At 38.8% G+C, this 27,486-nt stretch overlaps 1 long non-coding RNA gene across 1 annotated transcript; it reads left to right on the plus strand.

Moving 5' to 3' along the window:
- Positions 1–1,251: 1,251 nt before the first annotated feature.
- Positions 1,252–26,686, plus strand: LOC107199737. Its single transcript, XR_001519289.2, has 4 exons — positions 1,252–6,511; positions 8,832–8,942; positions 18,447–18,580; positions 25,760–26,686. It is a non-coding gene; the product is annotated as an uncharacterized LOC107199737 (long non-coding RNA).
- The last annotated feature ends 800 nt before the right edge of the window (positions 26,687–27,486 follow it).

Genomic DNA, 27,486 nt, shown 5'->3' on the forward strand with positions numbered 1-27,486 from the left:
GTAATTAGACTGCAAAGAACCTTAGACAACCACAAGGGAATCACACATTTTATGCCTAGCTCGTTTAATAGGAAGGTGACTTCAGAAGGCACTCAGAATTCACTGCTGTATCTCTAGCTCTGACACCAAAGGCAGCAGACCTACTGATGTACATCCAGGTGGTTTCTTCAGCCACAGGGATCTGCTGCCTACTTGGAGGAAGGCAAACAAAAGTTTTAACATTGCATGAAAAAGCAGTGCTTTCTTTCCATTTCCATGGCTGCAGAGTTAACATATGGTATAAAGACAAAGATCTCATGATAAACAGAGATGTCTTACTTAGACTATGCATTCGAAACTATGGGTATTTACATATACTACATGTACAGTACAGAGGGAGCAGAAAGTGAGTGCAGAAATGTAAAAAATAAGTTGTAAAAGCCTGAATATATATTTTAGTTATCACCCTGTTAGTGAAATAGCAGAGGTAGATGAGTACAGGCTACTATTTTCATTTAAATGCATTTTTCCCATTATTATTTCTATAGAGCCTGCCTATGAGAGGAGAGACTTTTTTCAATACTGTTTATTTGCATTCAGAGCCACTAAGCCTTTGATGGTGTTCAGAACTGTGTTTATCTTCCCAATTGTTTTGTTGAAAAAATGGAATCTTCTGCTGTTCTTTGGGGGAAATATGGAAAACAGTAAAAGTTTTCAATCCCAGAGAACTGTAACAACAACATTCATAAATCTATTAAAAAATGCTGTTAAAATTTTAGTAATCAGATCGCTTTTACAGAATAAAAGCATGCTTGTACATGGAAAGGCAGGACATGTAATGGGGCTACAAACACCTGAAAAAAATGCCACATGAAAATTAAGGAAAAACCAAACTTTCCAGAGGCCAAACCTTTGATACTTTAATTTGACGTATTTCTGATTGTTATATGTTATATTTGATTTTACGGTCACACAGCTGAATTGCACCAGACTACAGAGATGGAGCAAAGAAGGAACACTGGCCTCTGGCAAGAAAAGAGACTTTATCTCTTTCCCACCACTGCAGCCCATGTCACACTGTACAGATATTGCAGAAGGTTTTTGCATCTGGATTATTCTTGGGGTGTTTTGACAGGACTCAAAACATTGCAGGTCTTTTCAGACACCAAAGGACAATGAGCAGGAAGTTTCTAGCATAGTCTTTAGGTATTTGCTGTATAGGAATATTCACTCAATAGAGAGGTGCAAGGACATTATTTAAGTAGACAATATACAATACTGTTTTGGATATAAAGGTCATTACTTGTGTGTCAGGATTGAGATCAGGGATTAGCAGACAGTAAATTCTTCTGTGGCCATCAGCTGTGGTTTACACCTTTCCAATGCTTTAAACTGCATTGAACAAATTGGAATAAAAATGTCATTTGAGGGACTATTCTGCAAGGACAGGAAATTACCTAAATAACCTAATATGTTTTTATCCATAATTTTTGTTGGAGCTTTTATTTTGTGAAAAAGGGAAATTGAAACCATTGGCTGAACTGACACTTTAATTAATCAGACTGTCTATTTAACTCAGTTCAGTGGGTGGTGTACAGTAACTTTCATTAGTCCATGACACTCCAGCAGAGCTTGAGAACCTGCTGAAATTCACGTTTCTCACAATGTTCTGAAAAATGCAGAGGTTTCCCCATATTTTCTTAGGGTTTTTGTTGATAACCTAATTTTTTCCTAATATTATTTATATTATGAGTGACCAAACTAATTGAGATATACACCAACTGTCAGAACTAGAAGGAAATTGTTAAACAGAAAGTTAGATAAGTTCAGCCTTAAAAACTGGAAGGAACTTTATGTAGATAGCAGCAGAAAAATGTCAACCATCTTTAAGAGAATTTCTGCAAGGTCTTCTAGGGACTGCAGAGCTGAGAGACAAGTATTTTTGTGGATATTGGCAGAAAATACTTTGCAGCCCTCATCCTATATAAATAATGGGTGCACATTTAATAATTATATTCTTCTGTGGTCAAGTAATAGAATATTAATGAAGGAACTTTCTATTAAGGATGATTTCTCTGTCCAGTGTAAAGGTGAATATTGTTAGCTAAGGTGAGACCAATATTTAAAGGCTGATAATCGACAACATAAATTGCAACTACACACAGTTTGTGTTTTACTAGTTAAAGTTTTATAAGTTTTATATAAAGTACTATATTTTGACCTATGCATCTCAAAACTTATAGGTAACTTGCAGATAAATAGCCCCAGAGAGTACAAATTACTTTTATTTTGCCTCACATTTCTGAAAATCAAGTGACTCCTCTGGTCCTGCTAGCCTAGCTAGGGGCTGACCCTGTAGTCCTTTGTGTGCTGGCATGTGGAGGAATCCACAGAGTGTGAAACACAAATGCTCACTCAGAAAAGAAACCCTGAAATACATGATTTGCTAAAATTCAAAATTCTATCTACAGTCTAAAATGGGTGTAAGACAAGTTTAGAAGGTTAAATTACCATTATTTATTGCAATAATTCAAAAAATGAGTAATATCATTTAGGAATAAAAGAAGAATTTGCAGTATTCTTAAAATAATCATTATAGAATCACAGAATATCTTGGGTTGAAGGGATGTGAAGGACATCTCATTCCAACTCCCATGTCATGGGCATGGATGTCATTCACTAGACCTGGCTGCTCAAGGCCCCATCCAACCTTGCATTGAACACTTCCAGGGGTGGGGCATCCAGAATTTCACTGGGCAACTTTTACCAGTGCCCCAGCACCCTCTGAGTAAAGAGCTCCTTCCTGTCTTCTAATCTAAATCTTTCCTGTTTTAAAAGTTTAAAAGCATTGCTCCTTTTCCTGTCATGATCTCTCTGTGTAAAAAGTTGCTCTCCCAGCTTAAGAACTTAGCAGAGCTTTGTACAATCACATGCATCATAATATTGATAAACACTTATAAATTATTTGAAGACAATTTTTGGCTTAGACTCTACTGGCTTTGTCGGGAACAGAGTTAAAGTTCTTTACAGTAACTGGTATGGGGCCATGTTTGGGATTTGTGCTGAAAACTGTTGATAACACAGGGATGTTTAAGTTACTGTAGAACAGTGCTTACACAGTGTCAAGATCTTTTCTGCTCCTCATCTTTCTCGTGTAACTTACTCCATGCTTTTAAAATTCAGGAAGCAGAAGGCACAATATGAGGTTTGAACAAACCTGAAGATCGTGGTAGAAAACCACTGAAGAAGCTCCCTCTGGAACACTGTGCCTGAAAGGGACAGTGAGTTTATTGAATTATAAACATGAGGTTATCAAATACAAGATGTGAAGTTACACATATTCTGTCTAGTCTGTCTTTTAGGGTAAATGCTTTCAGAATATTGTATTCAGCTACAGTATCCTCAGTCTAAGATAAATTGCACATAGTTAAAAAAAAATTTGGGAAAATTAGTAAAGATTTGGAAAAATGCTGGTTAATAAGAGATTTCAAAGATCAATATATTCACTTTATTCATTGGGAGTTTGTGAGTTTTACATAAATATAGTCTTTAAGACACTTGCTTTATAAAACAACATTTTCAGCACAAAATATACAGTACAGTCACAGCTATCCAGGTATATTGATGTATGGCAAATCTTGAAGCCAAAACTAGTCAGAATTAAAGTTTTATTTTAGCAGTGAAAATAATAACAACTGGAACAACTTTCTGAAGGATTATTTTCTACAGGATGGGATCTGCTTCATATAATAAATATATCTTAGTCAAGCTCATAATTCTGCTTAGACAATCTCTTAGTTTTTCTTTAGACTTTGAAGAGCCAAATATAGGTGTTTACTATAATTCCTCCCACAATTATAATATATGGTTCACAACATTTCTTCAAATGCATCCTGGAGCTTTTCACACTAAACATAATGGAAAAATTTTCTCTTTGTTCTGCAGTATTTGTTTTCTACTTGGAAAAGATGAAGATCACAACTTCCTTTGAGATCAAATAAATGAGTGTGTTAGTAACTTGGGTAAGGTGGGAGCACTGAACTGTGTCAGTTAGTAAACTGCATTAAAAATGTGTCGGGGAAATGTATGAAGAGAAATATTCCAAAATATTTCCCAGGATTGTCAAAGGAAAGCAACATATACAGCTTACATTTGTTGAACCAACTTAGCTGTTTTCTATTTTATTTCTCCCAAGAAAGGACTACGTGGTCCGAAATTCTCTCTGATAATTTCTGCTGTGTAGAGGGTCTCCAACATCAATGTAAAGCTGTGACTGTCATCAGGGGGTACTTAGACATACTTCCTCACAGTGAGGAAGGAACAGCTCCTGTCCAGCTCTGGTGAAGCACCTTTGCCCAGCACCTGGCTGCTAAGTTCTGGGGTGGTGTATCACACCAAGGATATTATACCATTTCCCTTCTTTTTAAGCATGAAGGAAAGATAAAGGTCTCAAAGCCTTACAACAAGCTGGGTTAAGGCCTAGGAGACATGCACCATGTAAAATGGATGAGATGATCTATAGTGACCCCATCTTGATAATGTGTCTCTGTGTCTGAGGCTGCTGCTCCCTCATGCTTTATAGAACATCACCATTATCCATGTTGTCTGTTGATCCCCTTTACTTCTAATGAGCAAAGCTAATTAGTCACAGGAGATGAGAATTAAATACCACTGAAAGGGCAGCCAAAGCTGTTGTTCAGCCTGTTTACACATTCAATGAAGGAGGTCATGAACAAAAGCTTTGCTACATCCCCCCAAAGGTTTTTAGGCACTTTGACATCACAGATTTCTCTGTTTTCCTAGTTTTTCATTTCCTTCAGCCTCTTACTTTCTTTTGCTCTCTCACTTTCTACTCTAGAAGTCTTCCACCCACACTACCCTGTTAATATATTCAGCCTGGCTGTGCCTGATCTGTTACTTTACAAGGTCCCATGGCTGGTTTCTGCAGGCTTTCCCCAGTCCAGTTGCTACTTGCTGGTCCCCTTTTTCCAGAAGTAACCATGACAACTTGTGTTGAACTCTTCAGTGCAGTTTTCAATCTCCGTTCCCTAAATTCTTGATAACTAAGTTGCTATTTGAAGCTGTCTTGTTATACAAAAGCAAATATGATTATACACTGTGATAATGTGATGGCCCCTGTCAATAATTGTAAAATTTCATAGCTTAAACTCTTTCATGAAAATTCCATTTAAAAAATCACGAGTTCTGTGAATGCAAGTTAGGATGCCAATCAATCAATTAACTGATTCTATCACTTAGATAGTTTTAAAAAAGAAAATAAACATGTGTGAGGTGCCAAAAAATTCAAAGTCTTAATGTAAGATTATTTGTATCCTCATCGTCTGGAAGCTTGAGGGTCATCTAAACCAGTGAATCAACTTTTTCCTGAATAGGGTCACATGTGCATATCCCCTCAAAAAAATTATCAATACTCAGAATATATTAAAATCCACATTTAGATGTTTCCTGTTGAATAGATGCTGTGCAGATTTAACTGCTGGCTTAATTCATTCTCAGACTGGCAATGAATTTTTAATTACTGTCTGTTTAAATTTCAGACTACTTCCACTATTTCAGTGAGATCATCAAAAATTCTATTGCTTACAAGATTTATTTAATTGTTTATAGAGGACATATAAATCTATTTAAAATAGGGAGATGTATGATCACAGAAAGATGAGAAAAGAAGCAGAAACAGACAGTGTGTAAGATCATGATGATAGTTTGCACTAATATTTCATTCAGCAGTGGGAAGAAAAAGCTATAGGTAGTTCATAATAACCACGGAGACATAATCTCCAAATGTGCAAGTGACTGAAAGATGCTAAATCCACCATTAAATCAAATGGCGTTTTTAACATGTTTTATGTCATGGTGGTTTTGGTTTTAATTAACCACTTAATTTGTGTATGGATTAATAAAGATCAAAATTTTGAAAGTCTTGATTCCTCTTTCCTTTAGGAAAAAGAAAATAATTTCCTAAGGATAAGAGTTACAAGGCAGAGAACTTTTATAGTAACTAGCCACTCACAGCAAAGAATTGGAATATGTATGTTATGCTTGCATGACTGACTCCTGTGCAGGTAAAAACTGATGAGTTACTCCAGCCAACTGTTTCTAGTATTGTATTCAACCTAATATCAAATTGCATATGAGAGGAAGCAAAGAATTTGTTCATAAAGAGAAACTTCTTCACCTCCAGAAAACCAGATGCAAATCTAAAATTCATCAGTAATGACTAATGACCAAAAGCCACTGCTTTGCAGTGTCTGGGGCACTACAACACCCTGAGCTCCTTCCTGAACAACAGCATTTTGTGTCAAAAGAAACAATCTGAATTGTCAGGGGCAGCTGGCTGGGTACAAGGCGCAGCCTGATGTGCTGCTTCACTGTTACTGAGGGTTCAGTGCTGGCAATCCCTGAGAGCACTTGCTGTACCTGTGCATGAACAGAGCAGTAGCACATGGAAAGAAGTCTTGCCCTGGCACTAAATTCCAAATGACCCAGTGAAGCTGATATCCAGCTGTTACAGGTAAGGAATGACTATTGCATGTATGTAATAATATTAGCATGCATTCTGTGCAAGTTAGTATCTAAGATGTTTTAGTACTTTAGATGATAATTGTAACAAATTTCAGTGTATTTTTAAAGCAAAATAAAGAGAGAACCTGGTTTCCTTCGCAAATTTTGGATACACAGCCTTATCCAGGAGACCTGGACAAGGAGTTGAGAGAAGGAATTCTTCTAATCTCACAGGCAGAAAATTGTCAATATTCATTGCAATGAAATACGAGGTTCTGGACACTGTGTCTTGGCTCCATTACTTGTGTTCTCTTGATGTCCTCACCCCTTTTTTCCTGGGCTGTTGTTGGGAGAATTGTTATAAAACAAGATACAGGGTATTAAATTTGTCCTGTTTAAGCCCTTAAGAAATTTCTCTGAAGCTAAAGAAGAGTCAGAACAAGATGAGACATTTAGCAGAATTGTTATCAAAATGAAATGTGAAAATGTTGGAAAAGAGAATGAACATTATGAGTCAGGAGTGAACCCAAACCCTAGTTATGAGCCTTTCTATGGAAACTTTCTATGGAAAGCAGGTTATTCCATACCTAACTGCTGTGGTTTTCTTGCATTCATGCAAAGGTCAGGTAGAAATCACTGTCAGAGGTGAGATTTGTGAACTAGAGAGAGACAACAGGCCACATGAACAGTGTCAGAACCAATGCTGCTGGAGTACACAAGCAAGTCCTGTTAATAAAGGAGAATGCTTGCTGCCACTGAATCTCACTTGTGAAATCCAGGGAAACCTTGCTTTTAAACTACTTAAATTTACCTTGAATTTTCCAGCACCTTTGTAACCCATAGAGCAATGCAGTGCTGAAATACATGCTGACCCATGTTCTCTCAGACAGAGCAGTGCCACTCTTAACAGTGGCTGAATTGTTCATTGCTCTGACCTTTTTAAATAAAACAAAAGACAGATCAGTCTTGTGTCCATTCATTACCAACACAGTAGACAATTATTGTACTCTTGTTTTTCTCTTTTGCTCTCAGTCAAAAGAGAAAAACAAGAAGTCAAAGTTTTCTCTTTTGCTACAGCAAGGTGTCCTAGACACTTTCCGTCTTTACATATAGGGGATGAATAAATGTACAAAATTGGAATTTGGGCTTAAAAGGTGCTACAACAACTGAAAATATGTTTTTTGATTTATTGACCTGTTTTCATCAAGTACTTTAACACTATACAGGAATTCTTTTCAAGGAGATTTTTCTTCTAAAAGAAATAACAGATGGGGAGGGAATAAATTGCCTTTATGGGGATTTGTGTATTACTTATATATTTGTATTTGATAAACAAACAGGATTCGAGCCAAACTTTTAGGTGCCTGGAGGTAAAGAGGCTCAGTGTAACACTCCATAACCATTCAGTTTATAGTATAGTTTTAACAGCAAAATGAACTGCAAGTTTATTATTTCTATTTTATTTATTTTATTTATTTGTCTTATTCCACTGTCTTTTTATATGCTTGCACAACTACAAGAAATAAAGCTCTTATGTTAAAAAATGTTTTCCCCCAACAATGCTACTCAATGTCTAAGACTGCTTGCCCATAGGAAGGATAGAGTTGGTCCTGCCTGTTTTTTTCACAGCTGTGTAATACAAGAAGCTATTGATTTTATTTTATTACTCTGCTTCAGTATTGGCTAACCTCAGTGATCTCCAGGCATCTGTCTCTTGCATTTCAGCTCTGTTCTGCCTCACTTCTTACTCCCTGCAGCCTATGTGATCTGGAGCAGCGACACATATTTTTACAGTGTTGACCCTGTGTCATGCTTGTATATTTTCTATCAGTCTCCTTAGTCTGGCTCATCTGCAGTTTTCCTTCTGGGCTTTACTGCCTGAACTTTGGTTTTCCATGGACTATCAAGAGAGAGTAGAACAACCAGATCAGATTTACACACCTAACTTTGCAGATATCCATGGCAGCATCTAAGTGCAGGTGTCTGTGCGTAGGTGTCTGGCCTCCCAGTATTGGCAGGGAGGGATGCAGACACCTCTGGAAGACAATTAATTCACTTAATTTAGCTTAGAGGCTTGTCCAGTGAGTAGCTTAACCATCCTCTGGTGCCTAGGTATCTGCACAGACTGCTAAGGGAACTGGGAATGACTATGACTTAAATGCTTAACTTCTAGATGTATAAGCTTTAGCAGGTAGGCTTACTCAAAACCACCTTTAAAGCACGGATACTACTTGTCCTCAGATGCTACTTTACTTTTACTGACTCTGCTTTTTCAACTGCAAATCCTGGGTAGGATTTTAAACCTGCTCATCAGCATGCTTGCTCTTCAGGAAATAAACCCAAGGGACAACAGGACATGAGCTCAATGCATGGACTCTCAGCTGGTCAGCTGATTTGTGCAGAACCAGGGAACCTGCATTTTCTACCAGATGTGTCAGAAGGTAAATCCCACAGTCTGCAGTAACTCAATCCATATTTATCCCATTCTTTTATACGCTTCAGTCTCAAATTATTCTGGAATATGAACTGGTCTTGCCAGTACAAATAATTATCTGAACAACTGGTATATTCTTAAAACTATGTATTTTGGAGAGAAAAAGAAACAATAGTCTTTGCACATGAACTGCAAGTGAGGGAGAAACAACTACTTTTCTAGAAGTTTCTAGTCATGATGCACCAGAGGAACAATTTGTTGATACCAAGCATTGTGTTCTGTTGTATTGCCACTCAGAAATGTGATTTTTAACTGGTTTACAAAATTATTGCTATGGAGGGCTCCAAAGCACATTGTGTTTGACAAATATAGGTAATTAGACATAGTGTTAAGGAATGGAGGCAAATGTTCATCTATAGGTGTACTGGGGATATGGTGTCCTCCAGAGAAGCAGCCTCCAAACTGGAGATTGCAATGTCACTTAAAAGCACAAGTGGAATCACAAGCAGAAGTTTTGCTCTTGGTATTGCTACAAGTCAAGTAAGTGGTCAGTTACACAGCAGTGATTATACCAGTCACTGCAACACAATTTTTCCTGATTTCTGTCCTTCCCAATGCAAGATAATTGTGTGATTATATGAGAAGAAAGAACAAACTCTTCAAAATGAATGATAAAAATGTACTGTCTTCACTTTGTGTTCTTTGTGTATATTACCTCTTCCTCTTTTCAGTTCTATGAGCTTACTATGCTGGCTTTTAAGTAAATACTTCCCAAGACACAGAAACAAATGAACTTGCAATTTGAAACTTTGCAGTTTAATATTGCACATAACCGATAAAACCAGGATATGAGATGAATTTTTTTAGAATATGCAATCTGAGATCTAGTAATAGAAATCGTTGTTTTTTGTTAAATTGACAGTGTATGTCAGACACCACAGAATGCATGTGGAGAGTTTCAAAACAGGAGAATGTTAGCTTCCCAACAGTGGAAATTGACTTTGGTTTTCCACAGCACAAAAAGTTGAAGTTATTGCTTCCCCGATTGTGTATTTTCATTACCATAGTGTGGTTGGCCAGAGAGCTGTAAACACAGATACTTGATTTTGGGGGTAGAATACAAGAAAAACAATTTTTAAACACATCTGTAAACTGGGAATCGCTTCAGAGAATTAGTATCAAAATAGTTCTATGGTTTTTTTATTCCAATCCTGTCTCATTTTCTACTTCCCTATAGCTCTTGTTTACATTCACTAAATGGAAGACACTGGTCACATTAAAATGAGACTACAGACTGCACCTAAGTCATAAGTTCCCATACAACGTTTTATTGCTTCATCTTTACAAAACACCATTTAGGTTATGCTCCCACTTTTATAATTCTTGGGGAATTTGGGGCTTTTAAACTACATTCTGTCAATGTCCTCAAGGTTTTTATAATAGTCACAATGACAAGAAATTTACATGAAGCAACAAAAACAATATAAAGAACTATTGTGCAAACTTTAGACTTGAGCTCTCAAAAGCCCCACTTGTTATCATGAGAATCATTAAAACTATTAATGATTGCCCAGATCAGAGTTTTATTCTATGCAAGGGTGATTGAAACTGCTTGCACATAGCTTTTAGGTTTGCTTACCTCATCAAATAAAATTACATTGGGGGGTCCTCAGCACATATAAGATTAGACATCAAGTGAGACACTGGAAATTTAAGTGCACTCCAATTTGAAGGTCAGAGGTACTTAAAGAGTAGCCTGGTGCCATGTGCCAATTTTGACTTTACGTCTCTATTTGTAAATATTGTTTATAGTCAAATTAATAAATTAGGATTTGTAGGAGTGTTTTGAACAAACTGTGCCATATTTCCAAACTGCCTGTATAATGAAACTTCCCATGTTAATGGATTTCTGGGTGCATTTAATCTAAAATAAATCACAGATCTAAGACAGATCTAATGAAATCTCCATGAGCTCCTACAAGAACTTTGTGCAAGTGAAGCACAAACAGCCAAGATTATCTAGAAATTTGCATTTCTCATATAGAATATGAAATTATGCCTAAAGTATGTTACAGAACTTGTTTCAAGTTCTATTTGTGCATGCACTTTACCTTTGGGCATGTTCTGTCTTGTTTTGGAAGATCTGACTGAAACTTCTCTTTTTCCATGATGTTCTCAGCAAATAATCAGGAAGTGAATTGCTCAATAGCATACTTAACAATAATAATAAAAAAAAGAATACAGCCTGTGTAGGATTCCTTTATAATCATAAAATGAAAGAGGAAAAACTTGGCTCAGTATATAGAAGGATGTTCTATAAGGATCCAATTACACAGAAGTATAGAATTAATGCCAAATAGGTAAAACTCTGTAGGCTGTAGTATGGGAGAACATACACATATTAATGAGTATTTCATCCATAATCATCTCTGTGGATTAAATTTAAAGCAGTGGTTTTTTGTTTGCTTTACTAGTTCAGAGTCTCCACAGACTCATGCTCACAGTCTCATTGCTGCAGCTGCTGCAAACATTGCAAGGAAATAAGAGAATAGGGCCCTGATTTAAGAGAGCTTTGTGCCAAAGGAGTCTGGCACTGACCATCCTATCGATAAGCTCGATACCAAACCATTATGAAATGGTAGTGACAAGAACACACAGCAATCAAGGAGCCACAGGTAAATTTTTCTCCTGCCATTCTGACAACATATTTGTATAGCACTTTATACTTCTCTCTGGAAGAAGGTAGTTCCACTTTACTTTACAAGCAGTGAAAACACAACACAATGAGTCAGTGATATAAGACCTACCCATTTGCATCCACTTCATGTGAGGCTTGACTCACGTGCTTCCCTTTCATCATACTCTGCTGTGGCACTTCTGAGTCAGGAGCTTGCTGTGCATCTCCATTGCTAGCTCCTGCTCTCCATGCTGGGTGCTGTGGTCTGTTTGCCAGCAGCATCCTAGAGCCCTTTCCCTGCTGCAGCTGCTGCAAGGGGCAGGTGAGCTGCTGTCTGCAGCTGAGGGCTGTACCCAGCAGTGCCTAATGCCATCCAGCCCTAGCAGAAGCCAAGGCCCTCAGCTGTAGATTTGCACCGTGATCTGTGATGCAGACTTAAACTTGTGTGATCTGACACACAGGCACACAGCCCAGACTGAGAGAGGTTAATCCTGCTTTCAAGCTGTTGAAGTCCCACTGTAGGTCATGTGCCAAGCAGCCTGAATTGGCTTTAAAGCCTTCTAAAAATGGCTATTAAAAATTCAGTAAAAAGAGTCCAAGTCATTAAAGCTTTGTCCATCCAATACCCCCAACTGAGTTTAAAATTGACAGAGCGCCTTCCCAGTGTGAAATAGGTTTTAAAAAGTTAATAGCAGCAATTATATCTACCCTGAAGCCTCAGCTTTGCTGTAGTCCTATACAGAGTTCCATCATCTCTCTGTAATAGCAAATAAAGATGTTGAGCACACATACAGTATCTTGTGAGTAGATTTCAAAAAAAATTCCATTATTTGTGATTGAAGTTATGTATCAATATAAACTATGTAGGTTAGTAATGAATATTGCTACACTATGCACATCTTCCTTTACCTTATTTATATATATTAATTTATATATTTTATATATTTACCAATTAAACTTATTTGTAAGATAATGATCAATTCACATAAAATCTTTTTCAGCACCCTTAGAGAGGGATAATTTTTTCTGGTCATGCTGACATTGTGCATGCTAAGAGTGGTCTCATTAGCAATGTGATCTCTACCTCTTTGCTGAAATCACCCAGAAATCACCCCTCTCACCTGGTTATTCAGAATCCTGTAGCAAATTTAGTTCTAAGCCCCATCTTCAGGCACTGAAAGACTGAAGTCCCCAACTACAACTCAGTGAGGCTTTCCTCAAAAGTGTGTCAGGTTACAGCACAGCTCCTTCTGGAGGCAGTAAAGGGCAGCTCTCACGAAGAGCCTAGTTTAGGGGAAAGGGTGACAGAGAATAATGTGTTTTCGTGATTTTACTGATTTTTGAAGTTCTTACGTGGAGTTCTTATGAAGTTCCATTGTGGAGTACACAAAATTAATCCCATGCAAGGCAGATATAGGCAAAGGAGTAGCACTTCTATGTTTTTCAGCACAGAAAAATCAAGATCTTAAAAGCTGTCAGCCCTGTCCAAAGAAAATACGTGTTTACAAACACAAACAAAAAGGGTGCAACATGCCTAACAGTGACATGCACTGCCATGCCTCTTGATGAAGGTTGGGAAAATCCCCTCTTCTTTTCCCCATTTACTTAAAAAATCTTTTCTTTATCTGTCCTATGTTATGCCTGTGATAATAATGAGGGAGATTTTGGGACAAAGAACGTACGTTCTTAACTCTTTATAGCAATTTTCCACTGGGGTATTATACTGTAGTCACATGATGTTATTTGTAGACCATGAAGCTCAGAAGATCATATCCTCAATAAATGAGGGAGAAATCTGCATTGTTTTACAAGGAGAAAATGCTTCTACATGCTGATACTAGTATTTCACTAGCTAAAGAAACACAAGCTCATAACTTTCTTAAATTTTGTTTCCAAAATTTGTCTCTCTATTGCTCTTTAATTTCAAATTAAATCAACATTCGACCATTAAACATCTACACGTTTATGCAATCATTCAAAATAGCAAACTTGAAAGTTTACATTACTTGATACACTTGCAAAATTAGAAGTAATTTCAATGAAAAATCAGTTACATTAATTAAAAAAATTTCTTCTAGATCCCAAGAGAATTATCATACCAGATTAGTCTATACCAGTCAGATACTTGATTATCTTGTCCAGCAAAAAAATACATTGATATCATATAATATACTATAATTGCAGTGAGATGGAAGCTAACATATCCAAATGCAAGATTCTGCACCTGGGATAGAATAACATCAGGCACAAGTATAGACTGGGAGATCAGCCCTGAAGAAAGGGATCCAGGGGTGGTGGTCAGCAGCAGCTCAAAAGAAGCCAGCAGTGTGCCCTGGCTGCCAAGAGGGCAAAGCCCATCCAGTCACACACTCAGCATGACCAGCCAGGAAAAAGAGGTGATTATCCTGCTGTGTTCAGCCTTGGTGCAGCCTCAGCTGGAGCCCTGTGTGCAGTGCTGGGATCCACCAGTGAAGAAAGATGTGAATGTTCCTGAATGCATCCAGAGGAGGGCAAAAAATCTGGTGAAAGGGCTGGAGGGCATGTCCTGTGATGAGTGGCTGAGGGCTCTGGGTTTGTCTGGTTTGGAGAAGTGGAGGCTGAGGGGAAACCTCATTGCTTCCTAAAACCTTCATGAGGAGGCGAAGGGGAGAGGAAGGTGATGAGCTCCTCTCCCTGGGATCCAGTGGAAGAGTGCATGGGAATGGTTCAAAGCTGCCTCATGGTAGGAATAGACTGGATATTAGGAAACACTTCTATACCAAGAAAGTGTTCAAGCATTGGAACAGGCTTCCTGGGGAGGTAGCCAATGCACCAAGTATTGGTATACCAAGAGGTATCTGGATAAAGCCCTTGACAGCAGTCCTTAACTCTTGGTCAGCCCTGAAGTGGTCAGGCAGTTAGACTAGATGAACACAGTAGGTCCCTTCCAACTAAAACTGTCTATACCCTATTTTACTCTGCTATATTCTACTCTATTCTTCAATGCAATATAATGTAGTAGTTATTGATACTCACTTTTCTTTGACCTTATCCCAGATTCAAATGTTCCTCCTACTTAACTCCATCTTGCATGTGTAAGCAATAGGAAAACTTTTTTCCAAAATCTCTGAAGTTCATGAATGAAGACAGTTATCTCTCCTTGCCATACAAGAAGATCCTTTCTCTGTCTGGTTTTTACACAACTGCATAGTCGCAGTGCAGTAGTGTTTGAACTCAGTATCTTTCTTAACATCCCTGTCCCCTCACCTCTTTTATCTGTGACTAATGGTGTCACTGTTCTTCCTGCCACCCACACTTTCTAAACTGGGTGTCACTTGTTTTTTCCTTTTTTGAGCACTTCCTTTTTGCCAGCAACTTCATTAATATAACATTTCTCATTCTCAGTTTCACAGCCTTGCAGGAAGCCCCATTAGCTTCCTTTTCCCCTTCTTCCTGCATTCATTGACTTTGCCAATTATTTTGTGTCTTTTCATTCTCACAATTCAAGCCTCAGTATTGAATCTTAACAAAGCAACTCCACCAGCACACCAGGGATTTCTCTGATGACCCCCTCCACTCACACTTCTGACCAGCAGCATCAAGAGAAACAGCTGGATTCAGGAATATGCTTTGGCTTGCATTCACAGTCAGCCAGACACATGAGCAGGCACTAATATATAAATTGATGGGTTATGTGGCTACAAATATTTTTGGAACGGCAGATCACCCTTGAATTATTTTGATGTTGTGCTTGACATTTAATGTTATTTTTGCCAGTTCTGGAGGAGGGAAAATGGTGAGAGGGAGTGAAACCTACTGTCAATATTTTTCCTGTGAAGATACATGGTATCCTTACCATTAACTGTCTTAAAATATTCTTAATTTTAAAATAATCACTTTACTGTACATAGTAGGCTGAAAGGAATCATAAAACTTTATGCATATTTGATTAGTTATTATGAATCTCTGAAGTTTTTGTACTGTGTGGTGGACTCAGACTTGCTGCTTTCTAAATTTTATTGCCCTGGAATATATTTTAACCTTGGACTGACACTGCTGATTTTATTTATTTATTTATTTATTTTATTTTTTGTGTTCTCCCATTAAAGTCAGAAAGATTCCACTAAAATGCAGTTTTTCAGACTTAATTTCCGATGTTATGGAGGAATTCATTAGCACCTCAGCTGAATTCAATCCCAGAAGAGGAATTTTGGTTATACATAAAAATTAGTCTATTACTTTTTATCATAGTTCTGTTAATTTTTAGGACACCCTTGTGGAGAAAGAAAAAAGCAGTTTTCTCAGCCTTTGCTATAGACATTCAGTTTTATAAATTATAAATTGGTGGGATGTTCTCCTGCTTGTTTCTTCTCTATTGTCAGCAATGAAGTTTGTGTCTAAGTCACGTCCATATCATATTAGCAACTCAGATGGTTTAAAAGCAATCTGAAAACATGGGATTTTATACAAATTTATTCTTACTGCATAAAGGGGTTTCTACTTGTTTCTGGGAAAGCAACAGAAAAATTGAAATATGTTACATTAAAGAATATAATATCTGTGGCACAGGTGAAGCTGTCAGGTGATTTTCTGTAATAATTTTATCCACGGTGTTAAGGTCAGACATGTATTACAGGGGAGAAAGACCAACCTTCTCTGTTCAGTCATCTCAGGAGGCTGAGGCTGCTGTGTTTTCACTCCAGTTCTGATCCTGGATGGGCACTGGAGAAACAGGAGCAAGGAGCATTCCAGCTGGAGACCTTTCCTATCCCAGTCCAAGCCTGCAGTAGATGAGACAAAGAGGCTGGGCAAGGATTAAGAAGATGCAGACGCTTGTGTGGGACATATCTAAAGGTGACCAGTGCAGGCAGGTGACTCTGCTCTTCAGGAGCCATCCAACAGACCAGTGAGGACACAGCTCATGACACAACTCTCACCTGTGCTTCTCTCCCCAACCTCCACAGCCCACACAGCTGCAGAGCGCTGTGCCTGTACCTGCACCCATTAGCAGCTGGAGACAGCACCTTGCAGCCTCAGTACCCCTACTTGGGAGCCACTGGGCATGTTCCCATGCCGTTTTTTAACTTTAAAAGCAAGTAAAGGCTCCATAGGAGCTTGGTTTTCTCTAATCCTCAGCCATCACGGTTTTTGCAACACCTGACAAGTTAACAAGACTTGTTAGAGACAATGGATGAGAGGCATTAGAATCACAGATTATCCTGAGCTGGTATTGTGTCCAGCTCCTGGCCCTGCACAAGACAACCTGAAGAGTCCCACCATGTGCCCAATGGTATTATCCAAAGGCTTCTTGAACTCAGACAAGATTGATTTTGTGACCAAGGAGAGCCTGTTCCAGTGCCCAATCACCCTCTGGGTGAAGAGCCTTTTCCTGATGTCCAACCAAAACCTCCCTTGACAGAGATCTGTGAGCAGCCGTTGTTCTATGGAGAAGAGGAGCAAGGCTCTGAAGGCTTACATCCATCAAGTGGCATGGAAACACACTGCACCAGCAAGAGTCAGAGCTGCAGAACCACCTTCCCAGAAAATACATGCCATCCTGGAAATGGCTCCAGCAGGCAAAACAAGCAGTAGAAATGGAGCCATTAACACAAGATCCTGCCCCAGTGAATTCAGTTGTAAAATTTTCATTACTTCAAGGGACCAAGATGTCATACATTGCACTTGGGTATGGGACCATGTCTTCTTAAAGTGATTAGGAGAGGCTCAGCATTTGCTTTGAGCCCATCATGGGATAAATTAATCCTAAAAATCTGCTGTCTCCCATATCTTGCTGTAACTGCTTGGTTAAGCTAATCTTCCAGCTTTACATTTACATTGAAGATGATGGTAAAAAGCAGCTAATAGGAAAGGAAGGAGGCTTTCTTTCTCTTCCTGGTTACAGTTCATCTTATTTCATTCCTTATTTGCCATCTTTATTGATGCCTAAGCACATATGGAAATGGGGAACCTTTAGAAAACAGCAAATTGGTCCTTGCTCCCACCACCTCTCTGTGTACAGGGCAGCAGAGGTGATAATGTGTCCCAGAATGGGGACTTAATGGGCTTGTCTGGTGGAATATTACATTCTGGGGACAGAGAAGTGAGAACAAGAGGTTTCATATGGTTAATTGCTTAAGTAATGTGAAAACTAGATGAGTTTGAAAACAGCCTAAATGAGAAAATGTGCAGCCAAGGAAAGTAAATTACTCGCTTTGCTGCTCTCACATCACAGTTAACAGCTGCCAGGTATTTGGTGCTAGCAACAGTATATTAAACTTTGTCACGGTGATTGATTAGAGCTAAAACCAGGTCTGTGTAACACAACATCTAGTGTTGTATTCTGAATTCTTGCAAACAAAGTGTTTGGCTCAGTAGAGAACAAATTCATAGTTATCTTGTATTTATCATATAAAGCAGATATCTTTCTGGGAAATTAAGGGTGAAATATGTCTATACACAAATCACTGGAAATTTTCCTTTCAACTTCCATGAAGAAATCCAAAGACATCAGGAGATGAAGAAAATTAGCATAATCAGCTCATGGTTTTTAATCCCCCTAGTCCAACCCAGGAATGTTCTCTATGCATTACTGGCTAACACTTTTATCCCAGCCAGGTTTAGATGACCTGTAATTCCCCACTCTGCTGCCTTCTGTAACCATCAGAGAACTCACAATGTGCATCTTGGATCTCACAGAAAGACATGCTGCACACAATTTATTTTTAAAGTGTAGTTATATTAAGTATAATGAGAAAGAACACAGGGAAATATAGGAGCTACAAAAGAAAATGCTTTTAAATCTGATTATATTATATGGTATAATACGTGTGTATTTTTTATTCCTTTCTTTAAAAGAGCTGTTAAGATTTGATAGTGACTGGAATGACAAATGCAACAAGAGAAAGAGGGCTTGTAGTGAGAGAAAACTGTTGAAAACTGTGGAGTTTCCATTGGACAGCACAAGCTTTGAGGGCTCAGAACCACCACAGGTAAGAAAAACAGCTTCTGTTATGCACATATTTGTATCTTGCTTAAGTAATGCTTGTCATCTGTCTCTATAATGTTTATATTAGAAACATAAAGTCCTGTCAGGCTTCATTTCAAATAATAGAGCTTCAAATCCTATCCCTCAGATCATTCAATTTTCATCAACTAAGGAGAAATCACCCCCAGGTACCTTCCATCTAAAATGAACTGAATTTGCACTGATTGCAGACCATGCAGTGCATGCCACAGTGTTGCTGGAATTTACACAAATCACTGTTATTAATGCAATGCCAGCTGTTATAGTAGAAGAAATGAGGTAAATGGCTGTAGTCCTAATCATTTTCTCTTAAGAGTTGAAGAAAAATATTTAGATTTAGACACCTCTGCTTGATTTTTGTGTCATTAGACAGAAATAATGCTGATTCTGGAAAAACTTTCCTCATTTGTCACAGACTCAGCTGGTTTTCTTCATTCCACTGAGCTCAAAAATCTGAGAATAGCTGACAGATTGTTCTAATGGCTAAATGTTATTCCATCATATAAATCCTGGATGTTACTCCAATACACAAAATCTAAAAGAAGAAAAGGTAAAACCAGTGTATTAGGCTGGTTGCTGAGCAAAAATCCAGACAGAAATGAAATATTGATTGAATCTGGCAACATAACTTGGTGGGAACAGGACTGGGTGGTTCAAAATGTCTCTAAGAACATTTAACAAAGATGGAATGATACCAACATTATAAGTGGTCCCTGTATAACTGACTTTGGACAACAACCAGAATTATTTTGGTTTTTTTCTTGAGACTAATTTGGCTTTGAAAAATATGAAGTTCATAAACACACATACCTATGCATCATTTTCCAGTGGCATATTTGTAATTTGTTGTCTTCCAACACAAGAAGAAAAGCATTCCAGTTATGACAGTTTCTATTTTTAAAATGGCTTAGGGAAAAAAAAAAAAACAACAAAGTGCTACAAAAATCTGCAGCAAGAGAGAGAATAATAATGGGATGGGCCACTTAGCCCTGGATAGTCAGAAGCATTACTCTGAGGTCTAATGTACTAAGCTCTTTCCATCGCTTTCTCCTCCCTTTCACAATTACCACAGGCCTGTTTGGTTAGGTGTGTGAGCCAGTCTGACAATATGACACTTATTCTTCCTGTGAAGAGCCTCACCAAAAGGGATTACTAGGAGTTTTCAAAGTTGTTTGGTTTTGGCAGGTTTTTTTGTTTGTTTGTGGTTTTTTGCAGTTTTTTTGTATGGCTGGGGTTTTCGTTTTGGTTTGGTTTGGTTTGTTTTGGTTGGTTGGTTTTGTTTGTTTTGGGTTTTTGTTTTGTTTTGTTTTGAATTTATTTAGATAATATCTTTTTTCAAAAGGCCAATTCTGACTCCCAAGAGATAGTCCTTCCAGCCAAGGAAAGATAATGGAAAAGCTACTAAAACTCCTTGCTCCTATAGTTACAGTCTTTGCCATATGTGAACTGCAAGGTTTTGGGACACTGATAATGAAAAAGGGTATAAACAGGTCTTCAAAGGATGTTGGCCCAATATTCAATGAGGTGGATCTGGAACAGGTGGATCTGTCTTTATCCCTGCTTTTGTGTGTGATCCCATCTGCTTCCTCAGGCCAGAATTGCAATTGCATGTTCATGGGATAATGCAAATCAGGGAACTAATCTGGGGCTGGGAAAAGATGCTCACTCCATAGTCTGGTTCATTGTGAAGCCACATAAAGCTCCATGCTGGGATGAAGGGAGGACAAGGATTAAACCAGGGACCACCCATTTCACCAGCGACACAGAAGTCCATTGGTTCAAACAGATCAAGAAAATTTAGCCAGATGGCCTGATCCAAATCCTGCTAAAGCCACTGTGAGCCCTTCACATTATCTCTTCTTGGAGGGATTTCAGAGATGGGTGAGCAGAGACAGAGTGACTTATAGTAGCACTCTGGACAGCCTGGCCAGAACATCTGGGAATCATCCACTGCAACTTTGCAAAGGTTTCTCACAGCACTGAGCTGTAAGGAGTGAATCCTGTTTAATAAGATCCTGTGTGGGGACCAAGAATCTGACTCTCAGAAAGGAGAATGCACCATTTTTTTTTCTGACAGTGCAAATAAATCCTTTTGTAAAAATCGTCATGACAGACTGGGGAAAACTAAAGGTGCAATTCCAGGAACATTTCTTCAAAAGCAGTCCTGGCACATGGCTTGTGGAGAAACACTGAGCTGGACAGAGGAACTGCCAAGCCAGTAGAAGAGAAGTATTTTTTCCTTCTAGATTCTTTTTTCCCAGCAGGATGCCTTTCAAAGTTCAATGCACCTTGAAGAGATGCTGTGCAGCTAAACAGAATAGAACAGAACAGAACAGAGCAGAACAGAGCAGAACAGAGCACATCACAGAGGCACAATACAAACATTGGAAACACTCCATCATTTACCATATAGAAATTAATTATGAATGTTCTGTAAATCAATACACTGATAGGAGGCATAAAAATAAATCTTCATAGATACTTCCCTGTCCTCCTCTTAAAAAACCCATCAATAGTAGAATTTCCACATCTCACTAGGAAGCTCATCACTGTGTTGAGCTGCCTTTGGAGATGGAAAGACTTCTGTAATACTTAATTTAATAATCTTTTGGTGCATATTATGTCATCCACTTTTTTCCTGCCCTCAGAAGGAATGCAGAAACGTGATCTGGTCATTTTATCCTCAAAAAATCGACTGGTGTATGGATATGTTTTCTTTTGAAGGCTACAAAGCTTTCAACTAGAAGAAATACATCTTATCTTAAATGAAAAAATGGAGATGAGAGGATAACTTCTTCTTCCTCAACCTCACATATAACATCATCCTTGTCAGGAATATTTGAAATTTCTGGCAAAGCTACAGTATTTTCAAATTAGCAGAAGAAATCCCTCCATCCTGTATCATTTCCACACATGCTTTTGATCACTGAAACATCTGAAATTTCTGTTTCATTCCTTGTTCATGACATTCCTAGCTGCTCAGAACGTGCATATAAAAATTATCTTAGCAAAAGTCAACCATAGTGAAAATGCATGGGGAAAAAAAGCATTTCTCCTTTTTGTGGTATGTTCTATTTTGTTTGCATCAGCCTTCTTTTCCAAAAATTCTGTTCCACTCCTTAGCTCCACTGCAAGCAAAGTCATAGAATCATAGAATTGTAAAGGTTGGATCATTGAGTCCATCTGTGTCCAAAGTGACTGAAGTGTTTGGACAGCATTAGTGTTTGAGCCCACCCTGTGCAATGACAGAAAACTGAACATTCTACAGAGGATCCGTTGTCTCTCTGGTCCATAAATAAATGTAGCCCCTCATGACCTTTTTTCCGAGGAATCCAATTCAAGCATTATCAACACTCAAACCCCACCCATCTGAGCCATCATGTTGAGACACTTCTGTGGACTAAAATGTTGTCTAAGGCCCCCAACAGCTCCCCTAAAACAGTCCACAGCATTGGGAAACATTTTGTACCTTTGAATCAGCTGAATCATAGTGATACAGCACATCTGGCCTAAAACCTTTGACAAAAGTCTATATAATACTGCCTAATCTCTTCACAGCCCAGTCCTTTGCTCCCTATGACAGTTCATATTACAAAGTGTAATTGAGTTCAAGACCTCTGTCCTCATCCTTAGGGGAACCAGGAACCTGTGCCCAGATAGGGGCACAGGGTGATAGATCAGCTAAAGGCTACAAATGAAAATCAGTGTCAGCAATTCAGATTTCTACTAGACCAGAGTATCTTACAACTACACTAAAGCTCCCTGGTCTAGAAAGTCACACTTCTTGTAGTCAGGGTCCAAAACTATGACATGATCTCCAGTAAGTTCAGACGCATTATGAGCATCATGACATTTTGCCCTAAGGGGTAAATGTATCCCTTCAATTTAGTCTTCCCTACAGAGACTATTTGCACAGTGGGGGAAGCCAGGTCAGTGAATAGGAGCTTTGTAGAATCTGAATGCCCAGGCCCTATTGGGAAGCAGGCATTTTGCTTTCTCCAATCTGCACTTCCAGCCAACTCAAAAATTAATTGATAAACAAAGAGCTTTATCCAGTTACCAGTGGCTGAAACACTAGACAGAATTATTCTACTTCTAAGGAAGTAAAAGGACTGTGTGCCATTCTGGAAAGCAATCAGGAACTGCCAGTCTTTGATAGCTGAGAGAGAGAAGTGCCAGGCTGTAAAGCAGTATCTAAATTTACTGCATGCCTGTCTTTGCCCCTCCCCATGCCAAAGGTATGGAAGGAAATAAAGAAATAGCAGAACAAAGCAAATAATTAACTGAAGACTGTAATTCACTGTCACTTCATAAGGCAAGAAAAGACATCTCCTGCTCCTTGTGAGGGTGGGTGCTGGGTCAGAAAGCCCAGAGCTGGAAGAAGATGCTGGGTACTATTTGTTACCTGTGTGTGATCTTCCGTGGCTGTTCAAGAACTGCTCTTACAGAGACAGACACTAAATGTGGGCCAGCAGAGGTGCAAGGCTGGCACCTGCTGCATCCCTCTGGAGCACATCCCATGTCAGTGGGATTGGAGGGATTTGCCTCCTCAAGTGCTTCCTCCCCGCCCCGTGCATATGCAGCTGTAAATTATCAAAGGTTTTGTCTCTTTTCTTATCTCTTTTCAAGCACTACAAGGATCGTGTAAATAATGTTAGCATTTGTAATCTTGACTGTGAATTTTTCGATTCTTACACCACCAGAACACCTGTCTGCCTGGCACGGTTCTCTTCTCCCACAAAACAAGCTTGCCATCTTCTGGCCAGGCCACCAAGCATCATGGGGCTGGCTGGAAATGCACTCTCAAGTGTCTATACCACCCAGGCTGTTAACACAAACACCCAAGGAAGCAGTTTGAAGTGAAATTTTGCTTTGGGAAGTTCCCCTATCAAGAAGAATTTAGCTTTCAAACTGTGCAAAATCCATCTTTCTTGATTCATAAAGATTTTCATGAGTTTTTGTTTCTGTCTTCATACCTGCAAATATCCCAAAATTCATTTATTCAAAGTAAACATTTGGCTTAAAGTCTGTTTTATGTTTTTTTTTTACAACCACAAGTTTCAGTGGCCTTTATAGGAATCTAGTGTTGATCAAAACTGGAATTACAGTTTTTTAAATAGTTATTAAACACTAACCTTGCAGTGGAAGGTGAGGCTGAACAAAGTTCATATGGTATTAGGTTCCAACATAAATATTTGATGTGGCTGTAATTAAAGACAGTACTAGAGTTTGATATTCACTTTGATATCCTCCTCAGCCAGGGAGGATCTTTCAGGAAAATCACATCTTCTGCCATGGCAGATCTAGTTTCCTGTATAATTCTGCATTCTTTCTACTTTTGTCTCTCTCATGTTGTCTGTGAACATGCATCTCCCAGATCAACTCTTCTGAAGACTGAAATCATCCTGAGAGATGCATAATTTCAGTAAAAATATAAAAAATATTCTTTTCAGCATGTAGGTACAATTACAATAACAATAATAATAGTTATTATTGTTATTGTTACTATAACTATTATTTCAATGCTACTATAGAGAGCTGCTGACACAGTCAATTATTTTCACCTAGTTTTGTATCAGCTAGCTGGTGTTATCTAGCTACAGGTGCTGGTGACCAGCAGTACAATCCTGACTGTGAGCTGTTTTCAGCTATCAGGCACCAGCTAAATTTAGTAGCCCACAGATTAGCAAACAGTTCCTGTTTGCAGTTGTGTAGGCAGAGGACAGGGGATCTAGGGGCAGGGTTGTGCTCTATGTGACTTCAGAAAGTTGAGGTTTTCCACTGTGAATTTTTTCCACTGAGGCTTTGTACTGCCAGTGGAGTTCAGTGAGACTGGGAATTGCAGCGTGAAGCTCAAGGCAGAGGCAAGTCCTGGCAGCAAGGCTCAGCTCAGGGGTGACAGGGAGACTGGTGTTTCACAAACAACACTTCCTTTACAAGGCAGGGTTTTTCAGGAAGACCACATTTTCTGCTGTGGCATGGCCAGTTTCCAGTAAAATTCTGATTCTCTCTGCTTCTGTCTTTCACAAAACAAATAGCACAAATGGTAAAATGAATATTGAGCCCCAAACTCAAGGAACTTGCCTTGCCCTCTGTTACTTTGCTTTGTAAATCAGGAGTTCTGTAAATGCATTCCAGATGTTACTAAATATCTGAGCAAATATTGAATTAGAATAGGCAGATCTTGCCTTTCAGTGATACAAATGCCCCACATGCAACCACGCTTCACCTTGTAAGGGGAGAAAATACTGAGTGCAATGCATAATTCATCTCCTTAGCTACAAAAAACAACATTTAGTGAAAGGTTCTATATGTACAGCTGTTATTTAATTTGTTGTTTCACAGGGAAAATTTTTGTTAATTAGTCTAAAAATAAACACTAGATCTGCATTTTATTTCTTACATTTACAGCTGCCTAACACAAAGCATGGCTGAGGTCAGAAAAACTGCTGTGAGGGCAGCATGTGCTTTTCCATGTGCTCCACACAAAGTATCACAATCATTTCGATTTCTCCCTCTCAGGCACACCATTTCTGAGCTGCTGTCTGGCAATTGAAAAAATGTGCTGCACCAGCTGTCAGGGTGTTGCAGCTTCCTGCCTGTTTTAGCAGAGACATTTTTCTTTGAACAAATAGATACTGAACCTTTACTACAAGAAGTAATAGCCAGGAACAGCTACAGAACAGAACAGAACCTAACTAACTAACTAAACTAATATAAAAAACCAGAAATATTATAAATAAAATTAATATTAATTCTTAGGACAATTTTCTAGCATCTGGTCTGAGATACTTTTCATAGATTATATTATTTTAATATATATTTATATATATTTTTATATATTTATATATATTTAATATATTTTACTACTTTGACATTCTAGACCTGTTTTTATTGAGTATGTAATTTGTACTGTTTTTTTCACTTTGGATTAATAACAGGATTAGGGGGCTGGGAAAACCACTAAGAAAGGGGATGATACACGACAGGCAAGCTCATAATACTGCCTGTCTCAAGCAAGATGCACTCAAACACTCAAAAACAATGGCAGGAGACAAAGGATTATATGGCAATAATGAAAAAAAGAAAAGGATCTTTATTAATTCTTTTGGTTTCTGCTTACTTAGTTATGTCTTCTAAACAGGTCTGGAATACAGGGTCAGCAGCTCTGGGAAAGAAGGCAGATCGCTGAAGCAGGAGCTGCAATATGTGTGTGGAGACGTGGAAAAGACAGATATTTCTCCATGTAGTGCTTGGAAAACAAAACAACAGCAGCAAGGATCAGGAGGGATACGGGAGGAGCGATCTTAAGTGGTGCATTTCCCACAGCCCCGGCAGAGGGAGGATGTGGAGCTGAGGAAGCCAGAGGGGAGGGCTGCCCTGGGCATGGTGCCTCGGGCAGGAGCTGGCCAGGGCCCTGGCTGGCAGCCACATGGAGCTGTCCACCAGTACATTCCTTCCACAGCAGGAGAGATGCAGGAAGGGGGCTGCAGTCCTGAGACACATCCCTTGTCTCCCTCTTTCTTGTTTCCTTGCTAAGCATGCTGGTCAGAGATAGCAAATGAGACAAATGGGCCAACGAGCAACTATTAATATACTTTGTTCTCTTAGGCCCTTTTTATTTTCACAGAAGGCAAAGGCCAAAGGCTTTTTATCTGCATGGTTTTGTTCAGTAGAAAACTGTAGAACCATGACCAGCAAGGTCTAACACATTTCTTAGCAATCATTTATTTTAAAGAAAATGAAAAATTTGTCATTAAAGGACAATGGGAAAATTACAGATTTAAGAGGTTCTCCTCATACAGATGATGCACTTGTAGGTTATTCTTGTCTCCTGCCAGAGATGACCCAAGGCTTGTCCATGTGCTTTGACTCTCCAGCACTTGCCTTGCTTTGTCAAGACAGAAAAATCTTTGGGCGTTCAAACTTTTCAAGTGAGCATTCCCTTCAAATAATAACGCATAATAACACCATGCTCCACTAAGGGGAACAGAGTCATAGAACCATGCAATCACAGAATGGCCTGAGTTGGAAGGGACCTTTAAAGCTCACAGAAGTTCCAATCCCCCTGCTGCAGACAGGGATACCCTTCACTAGACCAGGTTGCTCAGACCCCCAGCCAACATTGCCTTAAACACTTCCAGGGACGGGGCATCCACAAGTTCTCTGGGCAACCTGTGCCAGTGCCTCACCACCCTCATAGTAGAGAATTTCTTCCTACTATCTAATCTAAACCTATCATCTTTCAGATTGAAGCCATTCCCCTTTGTCCTGTCACTGGATGCCCTTTCAAGAAGACCCTCTCCATCTTTTCTGTAACTCCCTTCCAGTACTGGAAAGCCACAATCAGGCCACCCCAAAACCTTCTCTTTTTCCAGGCTGAACAAAACCAACTCCCTCAAGCTTTCCTCATAGGAGAGGTGCTCCATCCTTTGGATCATCTTGGTGGCCTCCTCCGGGCTCCGGACAGGTCCATGTGTTGACGACTGCCTGATGCAGTGCTCATGTTACAGACACTGTCACATCATTAAGATGAGAAATCAAAATCAATCCTTCACACAAACAATTTATTACAATTTGGTTTGCTACATGTTAATTTAGTTTACTATAAGTAAATCTCTTTCTGCTTTGTTTGCACCTTTTAAGACATGCTATCTAAGCCCATGAGATTTAGCTGTAGAGAAGGAGTAAAACCAAAACTTAACAAATCTCAACCACATTGATTTTTGTAGGGAAATTTTTAATATATCCAGAAGATCCCTAGGTTAATCACTATATTTACAGGTTTTACCTTAAATTAATTAAATTAGCTTTTAAAATGTTATTTTGATTTGCTTTTTTCTCTTCAGAAGAAGACACAGATATAAACTA

The sequence above is a fragment of the Parus major genome, chromosome 2 (assembly GCF_001522545.3).
Source record: "Parus major isolate Abel chromosome 2, Parus_major1.1, whole genome shotgun sequence".
Classification (NCBI taxonomy): Eukaryota; Metazoa; Chordata; class Aves; order Passeriformes; family Paridae; genus Parus; species Parus major.